This window comes from Aegilops tauschii, chromosome 6 (genome assembly GCF_002575655.3).
Source record: "Aegilops tauschii subsp. strangulata cultivar AL8/78 chromosome 6, Aet v6.0, whole genome shotgun sequence".
Taxonomy (NCBI): Eukaryota; Viridiplantae; Streptophyta; class Magnoliopsida; order Poales; family Poaceae; genus Aegilops; species Aegilops tauschii.
Window position 1 is genome coordinate 288,011,478 of NC_053040.3, and position 13,620 is coordinate 288,025,097.

A 13,620-nucleotide genomic window follows, 5' to 3' on the forward strand; every position below is an offset into this window, starting at 1 on the left:
AAAATAAAGTTCGAAAAAATTGAAAAAAAAGAGACACATATTTGTACAAGGATTTCCCCCTTTTTGAAAATCCTTATGTATTTCTTTAAAGTTCGAACAACACCATTATGAAGTTTAAAAAATGGTGTAGTTCAAAGTTCAAATAAAAAAACGGAGTTGTTCAAAGTTTATTACTACATAAGGATTTCCCCATTACTAAATAATAATCCATGAAGGCCAAATAAAAAAATAAAGCAGCTCCCCATTGTACAAAAAAACCTAGAGGTTCAAATTTAAATAATGGGGAAGTTCAATGTTTATTACAATAATGGGGAAGGTCAAATTGAAAAAACCGAGCAGTTCAAAGAGTTTATAAAAACATATTTTCCTTCTTTAAAAAATAAGACCTAGAAGTTCAAATTTAAATAATTGAGAAGTTTCATATTTATTACATAACTAGGAAATTTCCCGTTACTAATGAATAACACCAAGAAGTGCAAAATAAAAAAAAAAGTTGTTTAATGTTTGTAAAAACTCAGATTTCCCCAATGCTAAAGATTAAAACCAAGAAGTTCAATTCCGAAAAAACGAAGTAGTTAGATGTATATAGAAAAACTCAGGTTTTCACGTTACTAGAGAATAATACCAAGAACTTCAATTGGAAAAAGCGGAGCAGTTTGATATTTATTAGAAAAAATGAAATTTTCTAGTTACTAAAGAATAAAACCGATAAGTTCAATTTCAAATAACGAAGAAGTTTGATATTTCTAAAAAAACCTCCCATTTTCATATTTCCAAAAAATACACAATGAAGTTCAAAATAAAAAAGGTAGAGCGATTCAATGTCTATAAAAAAACTCAAATATTTTCACATAACCGAGAGAAGTTCAGATTGATAAATGCCAGAAGTTCATGTAATATATGGTGTTCATTTTTTGTTAAAAAGAATGAAAAAGTAAAGGCTAAAAGTTTTGTTGCTAGAAGTTCAAGTGCTCAGCCCGGGAAAGTTCCAAAATTCTTTTGAGAGAGGTTCACCGTGTATTTAGATGTCCAAAAACACATACAAAATATGTTGTTTTTGGTGTTTTAAAATAATTCTGAAACCAGAGAGAAGTTCAAAGTGATAACAACCGGAAGTTCACGTACTGCATGGTGTGTGTTTCGTGTGAGAAAAATACAATAAAAAGTGTAATTTTTTTGTTGCTAGAAGTCCAAGTACTCGGCCTGGGAAAGTTCAGAAATTGGTGTCAGAGAGGTTCATAATGTATTCAAAAACTTTCCAAACGGTATATCGTATGCTCTATTCCAAAGGGTATATCACACGCTCTATTTCGAAAAACGGTTAAAAATTTGGTGTATGTTGTTCAGAATTTATATTGTGGGATGTTCGACCTCCAATTACACGTTTTAAAATGGCAAGAAATGGCGCCAGACCTTCAATTGTTTGTAATTCGACGTATAGACAAAAATGCGACAGAAGTTCATAGTGAAAACAACGAGAAGTTCAAGTACTGCAAGGAATGCATTTCATGTGAGAATAAAAGTATAGAAAAATAAAATCTTAAGAGGTTTGTTGGAAAATTTCAAGTGCTCTGTTCGGGAAAGTTCAGACATTCTTGCGAGAGAGGTTCACCTTGTATTTCCATGTTAAAAAATACAAAAAACAAATTTTTTTGCATTTTAAAATAATTCTCTCAATCCACAAAAAAGTTCAATTATTATTTGGGAGCAATTTGATTTCAAAAAGAAAATAAAAAATTCAAATTATATAAATGGAAAAAGTTCATGTCCTACATGGTGTGTGTTTAATATGAGAAAAATGAATTAAAAGGCAAGGTCCAATTTTGTTGTTGTTATAAGTTTAAGTCCTCAGTCGGAGAAAGATAAAAAAATATAGTGAGAGAGGTTTGTACAAAAGAAATATCATTTGTGTAACACTCACGAATGGATGAGAAAATTGCAAATGAAAATACGTCACAGAAATTCAACATGAAAATAGCAGGAAGTTCAACTACTACACTGAATAAATTTCAGGTGAAAAACTTTTAAAACCGTCGTGAGTATGAAGAAATGATCAACACGGGAAACTTGCGTGTTTACAACAGTTTTCCATCGGTATATCACTTGCTCAATTCCAGTGAGTAAATGGAGAGCTACTAGAAAAAAAGCCCATCAAAACAGAGTGAATTTCAAGTACACACGCCAGAAGTTTACGTTCTTCACGCGGTGCATTTTTGAAGAATCTATTTTGCAATAAAGGCAAAACACATGATTTCACCATTTTCGAAATTACTTGAAGACGGTCGGGAATCAGAAAAAACCATCAACATGAAAAAGTTTCGCATTTTCCGTAGCTTTTCATGAAGTTTGTAAAAATTACGGCGAGAATATGTTTTTAGCCATTTTCAAAATTACCATAAAACCATAATGAGTTGGGAGAAACAATATATACCAAAACGTTTCACATTTATTCAAGCTTTCCAACGCCATATAATTTGCTGCATTCGGACGTACGATTAAAAAAATAGATCGAAAATACAAACTCGGTGGCACTTGGACTGTTTTCTAAATTACTCTTAAACCATTCAAAATTAGAATAAACTTTCAACATGAAAGCGTAGGGCTTTTCATAAGATTTCCAACGACAGATCATTTGCCTCAATTGGATTAGCCATTTAGAAATGGCGTGGAAAATACGAACTCGGTTTTTCGGTTTGCGAAATTTTACGATCTTCCAAATTACTCTCTAACCATAGGGAATTAGAGAAAACTTTCAACATGTGGAAGGAGCGGTTTTGCAGCAGCTTTACAACGCCATATTATTTGACTCATTGCAATAAATGGTTTAGAAATGCGAATGAAACTACTATTCATGTTTTTTGTATGAAGAAACAACGGTTTTCAAAACTGCTCTTAAATCGCTTACATTTTGCAAGAAAATTAACTTGGGTTATGATACTAGTGTCCATAGCTTTCCAACGGTATATCACAAGCCCCATTTGGGAAATGTTGGCGGAAGTTCAAGCTAGCACAGGGGGAAGTTCAGGTCAAACAACTCAGGCAGTAAAATTGAAAAAAAAACGCAATTTTATCACGACCCGAGAGCAAAATCCGCCAACGAGCAAGATTCCTATTTAAAACGGGCATTTAGTTGCTAAAAACCATTTCTAGATTACACTTACATCATATAGAACACGACTAACCAGAATAATTCGCGTGGGGAGACACAGTTGCGAAGATAGCCCAAAGGTCGGGTTCTTACAAAGGGAACTTCAGGCGTGTAACTCAGGAAGTTCATGTTGTGATCAGAATAATATTCTGGTCCCGTGATCAGAATAGTGTTTATGTGTATATAGGGTGGGTCTATTATGATAACACCCCTTAAGAGTCTTAATCTGCTAACACCCAGCTTATTCTGCTAACACTTGGGTGCTGCTACATCCACCTGACCCGGACCGCAAGCTACTGGAGAAAACTGCACTAGGCCAACCCTCTCACCCCACTTTTTAGTTTCTACCCCGCGGCAAGCCACACTCTAGCCTACCATCATCCACACCACCACCCAGCGCCCCACCAACCCCACGCCTCTGGCGCCCGACTGCCCACACCATCGCGGTGCGCCACCACCTCCCACCACCGCGGTGCCCCACCACCCACACCCCTCGGGCATGCCACCACCCCGCGTAGCCCCGCCCCTAAGTCCATGTACCACGTCGTGGCGCTTCGGCTTCGTGCCCGGATCCAGTGAGGCTACTCTGGATCTGGGGAATAATCCCCGCGGCACCTGCTTCCCAACCTCCTCCCCCAGCACCACCGCCCTCCCACCAGACAGCCACCTCTCTCAAGCCTCCTATATAGCCACTATCTGCACCAACGCCGCTGTGCTCCATGGCCTACGCCGTGACCTCCCCGATCGACGCACCTCCCGTCTGCAACCAATGGCGTCGGGAGTGGCGCCGGCGGCGTTGTTCCTCCCCAACCACCCTTCCCCAAGCCGCTGCTGAATGGGATCCGGTCCAACTGGCGCCGGATTTCTAATCGACCACCGCCGAGGCCTCGCTCCCTACTCCATGCAAGGATCCCGGCAAGCGACTCCCGTCGGCCACCACCACTTCAATCTCCTCCACCCGGATCCCTCGGCCGCCGCTACGCACGACGCCAAACCACCGTGCTGGCCGCTCAGCTTCTTCCTCGCCACCAGCCATGCTGGCCGCCCAGCTTCTTCCTCGCCACCAGCTGTGCTACACCCATGTTCCTCCGACGCCACCAATCGTGGCCCCTGGTGAGCTCCAGAGCCAACTCTACCATGAGTCCACGACCAACACCGGCACCATCCTAGTCGACGTCCCCGTGTTGTTCGCGTGGTGCGCTCGTGCAGTCGTGAGCGCGTGTGCTTGCAATCCACAGCGTCTGCAAAAAAAGTTTGCCTACATGAATCGTTCAGTGAGATACAGGTTGTTCCCCTGTCTTTACCCCCTCTTCCACCTACAGGAGCAGTGAGCCATGGCCAATCCCAGTGAATCCTCTCTCAAATGTTTTGCGTAATCGATGGCGGCCCACACAAGTGCAGCTCGCCTCGGCTTCGATATGTGGTTCGGCCGCTCCCATGCTGCAGTGTGGTTCCCGACGTGCAGTTTGAGCCGTGGCAGGCGGTTTGGTTTGCACATGACTGGTCAGCATGGACCCCCAATTGATTTGGATTTCTCTTTGTAAGGAGTCTTCTCTAAAGATTACATGGTCATGTGTAGTGAAGTTGGGATGCAGTCTATTGATGCACTACTTGCGGTTGGCGCCACTATTTGTGTCGCAGTTCACTTCGCCCCCACGTGAAGTGCACTCCTTGCCTGTGGTGTCGTGTGTTCAAAAATAGTAAAAATTGCATCGGCACTTGCAGTGCACTTCGTCGTCATGTGCAGTTCCCTGTGTCGCCATTGCAGTGCAGTTGCCCGTCTTTTTAGAAGTAAAATGTGGGTGTAGTTGTCTACAAGTAATGATGTATGTTTTCAAACTTGCTTTGTTCTCTCACGTAGTTCGCTATTAAACTCCTTCATGGTTAATTTGGTAAATGGAAAACAAAAACATCTCAAAAAGAAGCTCACTTCTAATATTAGCTGTAGATCACTCGCTCAGTCCCTGCGGTCCACTCGTTCGGTCTATGTGCGTAAAAAATAATAAGTATGAAAAAAGACAAAACACCAAAAACTCATGAAGTTCACTTACTCCCAATGTGAAGTGCAGAAAAATATTACCGAAAAAACAAAAATGTAATGTGGTTCACTTCTCGATACATGTTGCGGTTCACTTACGTCCGATGTGAGAAAATTTATGCCTAAATAAAACAAATCATGTACTGCGCTTACACGTCTGATGCAGTGCAGTTTTCAGTCTGTAGAAGTGTGTATTTCTATGTGATGAAGTTCACGCATCAATTGGGGTGTCGCGAAAAACAAAGTGTTCGCATTTTTGTAATTTTAAAACTGCTCTTAAACTGTAATGAATTAGAGAAAGTAATATATATGAAAATTTCGACGATATCTTTCCAACGCAGTATCGTTTGGATCATTCCGACGAGCGGGTTGAAAAAATTTACAAAAAATGGCCACTGCCTCTCATTGTCAGCCGCACGATTTTAAAAATTAACTTAAAACCGTAAGGAATATCATAAACATTTGAACATATGAAAGTTGCGCCTTGTCCATAGCTTTTCAGCGTATATTACACGCCTCGTTTACAAACGGTTAAAAAACTGGAGCGAAAACAGCACAAAAAATTAGAATTTTTTGAAAAAACAGAATTCCGCGATTTAGTAAATTTGAAACTGCTCTTAAACCGTATCGAATTAGCGAAAATAATAGATGTGAAAAACATGCGGCTCGATGACATCTTTCCAAGGGTGTATCACTTGCTTCATTCCAACGAGCAGTTTAGAAGAAAACGCAAAAAACGGTCACTGCCACTTGTTGTGCGCCGCACCGTTTTCAAAACTGCTCTTAAAGCATGAGGAATTTCGAAAAGTTTTCAACATGAAGAAGTTGCGCCTAATCCATAGATTGTCAACCATATATTACATGCCTCATTGTGATAAACGGTTAAAAACACTAGAGCAAAAAGGTACCAAAAAAACACTGCGAGCAGTTTTTATTTGATACGAAGTTCACTAGTCTCTGTAATGCAGTACCCTTGCTATAGAAAGTGCAGTGCCCTCGCGTTAAGCATGTAGTGCGGAAGTTTTATCAGAATAGTTATTCTACTAATATTAGTAGAATAGATCGGCTGTATATACACACACTAGCAAAAATGTCCGTGCGTTGCAATGGGGGAATGCAAAGTGCGAGAATCAGGCTAGTGGCATAGATATTCTATTGGTGCAATACTTGTCATGTATTTTTTACCATTAAATCACTCTTCTCTCTTAATTAAAATATACCATGAATAATATTTGCTCTCCTACGTAGCTCAGAATTAAATGGTTCAAAAAGCTTTAGCGATTTAGTTCGGGAAATCAGCCAAAAAAGTTAATAGTACTCCCTCTGTTTCCTTGACGTTTTGGTGGTTCATATTAAAATACCAAAACGTCATATATTTAGGAATGGATGGAGTACTTCTAAAATTATGCATAGAAAAACTTGTGCCGTTGTTAACATGTTTGTTACCACAAATTATTTTACAGTGTAAGATTATACAAATAACAATATATGTCCCAACCTTTTCTCAACACACGACAGAGTAGAGGCCATCTACACAATGTTAAAGAATGAGAATGAACATATCTTCTTTGCTGAATGTAGCTTCACGAATCAAACCTCAAGAATCCTAGAAAAATCAATCATAGACTTCACATGGAATCAAACTTCCTATGCAGATGAATTGTTGCCTAAAACTGCTAGAAAAAACATGTTCAACTGAATTGTTTTCGACACTGGATCAACTCATAATTTTACTTATACATTAAAATGTATGATGCTTATAAGCCGATACAATTTTTTAGAGCAGGTAAAAAAGAATGTACAGGGACTGTCGGTAGCATAATTAATGGTTACATGAAACATCTAAAATTTTAAGAATCAAACATGATCTAAGGAAGTGACACACATCTGCAAGTATCTAATAAGAAAATCCATATGAAAGATAACCTCCATTGATTGTAAAATTGCGAGTTCCACTCCTTTGCTTCAATAGCAACGACCACTTAGTCCAGCACATCCCCTTTGTCATAGATCAGTAGAAGGCAAAAACGGATACACAACTATACGGGCCTACTCCTATCATAGTTTACACATAGAAAAAAAATTGAGATTACATATGGCTACATAATAAGATTCCTTTGCATCTTTGTGTTCTTACTTTGAAATATGGTAGCAGCAAATTGAAAGATTCTAATGTGTTAGTTTTGGCACAACGGGCTTCGGCCTCCAGGACATCCAGCTGCCTATCTGCAAGCAATTTTTGAATCATCTCTGGTACACACAATGTGCATAGTTAGCGTGATTATAGCATTGTAGGCAACAAAAAGGAATCCATATGTAATCTGAATCTTCACTGAACTTTTTAGGTTTGACCATCCAGGACCTCGATCACAAAAAAATTTACAGCTCAAACTTTTACCCTTACCAGTCTTACATCATCCATGGCAAATCCACCACATGCTTGGCTTCACATTGAGATGGTTCACACATTCATCTCACACGACTTGTCACACTGCATATCCACGAACCAATTCAGTTAATGTTTGACAATTGAAAAAAATTCAGAGTAAATCGACAGATGCATGAATAAATCAATCGATGCGTTGCAACGGGAGAAAAAAAACATCACAAACACGCCACCAAGCTCTAGGACCTTCGCATACGACATTTCAATCAAGCATACCAGGCGGCCATACAATGGGCTGCACGATGATCTTGCACACTTGCGGCTCAACCGGCGATGTCTGCGGCGGGTCAAAGCAGCGGCAGAGCAGGTGCGACACAGATGCCACGAGCTGCTTGGCCACCTTTCCTCAAAATACAACACAACAACAAAGGAAACTGCGCACTTGAGAACTTACCTACAATAGAGATGATTAAAACATTCAGAATACAAATTTGGCTATCCATTACAGTGGGAGATGCAGTGTATATGACGGCGAAAGTGGGCAAGGGAAAAATAGGAAATGATTAAATGTATTTTAACCTTATGACAACATCCTTTTGCCCTGCATCACATATAGTAATAATGTCACAATAATTCTCTTGACGAGAACGATTCACATGTGCTAGCGACCCGCAAAGGATGGAGAAAAGAAGGGAAGAAGAGGGAGGCTTGTATTGTGGCACCCGGCTCAGAGGAACCGGAACGCCCCGTATTCCAGCCCAGAGATCGAGGAGAAGTCTCTGGAATACGACACTGCTTGACATAAAACAAATCAGCTCTTATTACAAAGGATAATAGTACAAGGGTCCGATGTTACACAAGATCACATCAGCACGGCGACACTACGCCTGCTAAGGTAGCTCTATGCTAGAAGCGGAACAACTAGTAGCAACGGGAAACTTCTAGCAATGGAACAACGGCGAAGGTGGTGAACTTCACTCTGCAGGGACTCTGGCTGGGACATGATCTAGCTCACACAATCAGGAACCTCGACAAGCAATCAATCAATCATGAAATCACCTGCAATCTGGCATGACACGCCAGGTCAGTACATTGAATGTACTTGCAAGCTCACAACAACCAAAACCATCAAGGCAAGACAACAACATAGCATTAAACATGTTAATTAGATTAACAGCTACCATGATGCGAATGCAACTACTAAGCATGATATGAAACTACTACAATTCTGATAAACCAACATCTCAAATCTCAATAACCATCTCACTCTTGGCTATCCGGCCAAGCCATATACCATCTCGATCACCTCGTGATCCACCTTATCACCTCGGGATCAAAACATCCACATGATCACCTTGTGACCACATCACAAACTGAATGATCATCCTCGAGATCATCTCAACATCATCACCAGCATCCTGCCAAACTGTTACTACTCACAATATGAACATATAAATCACCTATAAGTCATTCTGTCATCATGAGTGTTGATCGAATGGTTGACCTAGTACGAACTTGTGCCCATGACCGAGGATGCGGCTATGGATAGACTAAGCACACACACTCTACAAAGGTTAGTTCACTGTACCCACACCATGGAACCCATGGCCTCGCACTCCAATTCGGGTGGACCAATGGCGTTCCAATAAAACCGATCTACTGCCATGACACTCTCCCGGCCACTCCAACCAACTCCCCTTTGCGCTATGTCATGGGTGGACCTAATGTCAACTCGTGACATCCAACGACCATAGTTGTGGCAAAATAATAAACGGTCCCAAACAGGGACAACGCCGGCTACAACCACTATGGGCACACAAGCCTTATGTCCGCCTACCTGATTAGGGTACCGCACGCCCATAACCTTCCCTCATTGGAGGCACCAGTGAGAGACATGACAATAGACCGCATTAGGGCCTTCCCATAAAGGCAAGCATCGTTGCACTGGAAAAGCCCGGTTCGGTGGCCCCTGACCAACTTAATGACGGAATTTATCTCCAAAGTACATCTTCGATACCGATACCCCGGTATCATTTATCAACCTGTGATCCAAGTTATAGTAATATCAAACAAATAATCCAAAGCACAATATCATCATATCAATATACTCCGAGAGCAACATATCACTACTATCATGATGAATCCAAGTACCAAGATACTACTAATCCAATAACAAGATCAAAATATTAACCTAAGACCCACATGATAGCATCAAATCCAATATAATACTCCAAAGCAATAATATCAGATATGAACATGAAAATAATCATAATATAGGCCACTAATAATCCAATGGCCACATGTCATCCTCATAAACTGCAAAATATTAGTCCTAGAACTCCAAGCAACATTATGGCAATAGCAAGATCAAAATAACTGCAAGAAATGCCATGAACAAATCATACATAGCTAATGCAATATTTTAAGCAAGTTTAAATAAGTAAACCATGTCGCTGCATTGCAATCATGCAAATGGAGGGTGTGGCTTGCCTGGGGTGGAGAGGTTCACCGGGAAGAAGTGCGAGAAGCTCGCGGAAAGAATCGTTAGCAAACGTTCTCTCTTGGAGGGGGATGAATAGGGGAAATGGCATAGTGGTCATTTTCAGAATGTGAAAGCATCATGAAAGTTACACCAACAGAACGGGCTGGACGAGATGAATAAGTGGGCTTTGGAACCACCTCATTTGGAGTTAGGAGCAAAAAGTTATAAAGGTTTTTCTGCCAGGGACTTATCTGTGATAAAATCATCACAAACAGGCCCTTAGCAGGAAAAACAGAACGCGCCTTTTCCGAAAATACGTTTTCCAGAAAGGAAAACGCATTCTGGCCCGAAGAAGAACTGGAATGCGCTTTCGTTAAGGGGAGGCGTAGTCCCAGGAGTTCATCTCCAATTATCCAACGTGGCAGCGGCGGGGCCGGGGCTCAGGTCGCTGATGTGTGGGGCCCGCCGCATCTCTCTCTCTCTCTCCTCCTTCCCTTCTTCCTCCCGACACACAGAGGAGCAGCAAGGCCGGCCGACCCCGACGACTGCCGGAGCTATCGGATGTCTCCGGCGACACTCCGGCCATCGGGATGCTGAGGGAGGCACCACACTTCATGTGGGCTACCGCACGAACTCCAGGGAGCACTCAGCCAAGCGGGACGCCAGCTGCGGCGGACGGCGGCTTCAGCTGCAGCGTCCTAGACCACCAGAGCGGGAGGAAAAGAGTAGAGAGGCTTCGGTGGTCTCCGGGAGTGCCATGGTGGTGGCTAGATAGAGAATGGAGCTTCGGTTCGAAGGAATTTAGGGGGGAAGTGGCGGCGGCCATGGCGGCATTGGCAAGCGAGGAGAGCTCCTACAGAGGGATGGATGGGTCGGGTGGTGTTGGGGAGTGGGTTGAGGTCGCTGGTGAGGTCGAGGGCGCCCGGGGCTGCTTAAATAGCTGAGGGAGGAGGAGGGCCGACCCAGTTGCCACTGTGGGCATCCGGCCAAGGCTCTGTAAGGCTCAGCGATCACGGGGACGGCGAGGTAACAGTGAGGTGGTGCTGGGAAGGCTAGCGGGGCAACGTAGTGCCAAGAGGCACGGGGAGGATGCGGCCGAGACGAAGATAGAGACAAAAGGACCACTATTTGCCGGTGGGTACACGGCGGTGAGCGCTGACGCGGAGTTCTCCGGAGGGGCAGAGTGGTCCAGGGAGAAGAGGACGACACGGACGAGCTATTGGACAAGGTTGGGTGCACGAACGCGGTGAGCAGAGGAGGGGCCCGAGAAAGAAACCAACCAGATCGCGTCCATGGCATGCAAGAGAGGTGGTCACCACGTGAACTTGTGAGTAGAGGAGGCAACGGGCTGGCAAATGTTGTCTACGGTGAAGTCCCTCCAGGGTAGGTTACAACTGAGTTTGAATCTCGATTAAAAATGCCATGGTTGGATGGGAAGTGACCTCCGAAGTTTGCTGTTGTAAACTGTTGCATGAAATTGTGATCAACAGGGGAAACCAAGTGATGAACTAGCATGTCTCAGAGGTTGAGGGTAGGAGGGAGAAGGGTCCTGTGAAGTTTTGGGGGATTGGGACCAAGGTTTAATAGAGTTGCTTAATAACTGCTTAATCTGGTTCAGAATCAAGATGTGGATGATGCACTCACATGGAGTCTCAACTTGAGCTCAAATTTGTTAGATCATGATTAGTTGGACATGTGATGATGTTGTAAAAAATTTATACCAAATGGACTTGCCAAAATGGTACTTCCTTAATAGCCATCCCCTCTTCCCAGAAACTTGAGAAAATTCTAGAGAGATATGGGCTTGATGAACTGATCCCCAAATTGGTGGAGAGAGGTTTTATGGTCATGAGAATACTCTGTTAAATTTTCAGACAAAATGAAGCAATATAAAATATACTTTGCTACACAACGTGAAAATATTACGAGAATCAAAGATTGGATCCTGTGCTCACATAGATCAAGGGATGGAGCTAAAATTTGGAGGATAGTAATGATATGAGCACAAGAAGAGTCATGCAAAATTTCAACTCATTTGGAAACTCCTAGCTAGTACTTCCTTCACAATGACTTCTGTTTGACAAAAACTTTGAAAAATTGCTGAGGAAGATTCACTAGGCAAATGGAGCTGAATTTTGGTATGGGACAACGATTTGGATGTGAAAGCGTGCCCAAAAACTTTGGGAGAAAACAAGGAGAGATAGGTGGCACTTCCTTCACAGAAAGCTACACTAGACAGAAATGAAGAATTAATATTGGGGAATTATTTTTGGGATAGGACGGGAAAGTTTGGGAATATTTGAGCAACATATGACCCAAAGAAATTATGAGAATTGTTTGGGAATTTTGGGAGTGATAGAAATATAGGTTGCTTCACAACCTAGGGCAAACAAGACTATTCCATTAATAGAAAAAGGAATATTCCTGAGAAAAAAAACTTTCAGGGTTGGGCTAGAAATGGAATGGCATGATCTTGGGAAGTTTTTGAGAATGATGAGTGGCAGTGTGAAAACCGGCGGACCTCGGGTAGGGGGTCCCGAACTGTGTGTCTAAGGTCGATGGTAACAGGAGACAGGGGACCCGATGTTTACCCAGGTTCGGGCCCTCTCTATGGAGGTAATACCCTACTTTCTGCTTGATTGATCTTGATAAATGTGAGTATTACAAGAGTTGATCTACCACAAGATCATAATGGCTAAAACCCTAGAAGTCTAGCCTGTATGATTGTGATTGCCTCTACGGACTAAACCCTCCGATTTATATAGACACCGAAGGGAACTAGGGTTGTACAAAGTCGGTTACAGAGAAAGGAATCTTCATAACCGAACGCCAAGCTTGCCATCCACGCCACGGAGAGTCCCATTCGGACACGGGAGAGAGTCTTCTGTCTTGTATCTTCATGGCCCATCAGTCCGGCCCATGTCCAATAGGCCGGACGCCCGAGGACCCCTTAATCCAGGACTCCCTCAGTAGCCCCTGAACCAGGCTTCAATGACGAGGTGTCCAGCGGGCAGATTGTGTTCGACATTGCAAGTCGGGTTCCTTCTCCGAATACTCCAAAGCATCCTTCGAACACAGAAAACGTGTCCGGCTTTACAAAACAAGTACCACATATATACAACCGCAGAGAGTATAATATTTCACGAGTCCAATCTGCTGACAACTTTTGTAGCGTGACGTCATGTGCCTGCCCGGTCATTATTTTGAACCGTTTTTTAGCCTCCCGCTCCATGTTTCGAGATGCGGTTTTATTGGCATGTCTTGTCGAAGCAGAGATCATGTCCCCTTATCGCGGGATACTCATCAATACGGGCGTGGGTAATCCAACTGTGTCGTCTGCACGACCCTTGGGGAATAGGCGAGTTTTAAGGCCAGTGGGGAGGCACTTGATATTCGTTGCCTTTATAAGGAGATAAGGATTCACCCCTTTCACCCATGCCTTCTTCCTCTCTGCCCATCCATTCTCGAGCTCCAGCGCCCAAAATTCCACCCTTTCCGCCTCAGAAAAGCACTCCAGCCATGTCCGGATCTGGAGCGCAGGGCAAGTGGATGGTTTCCTCCATCAA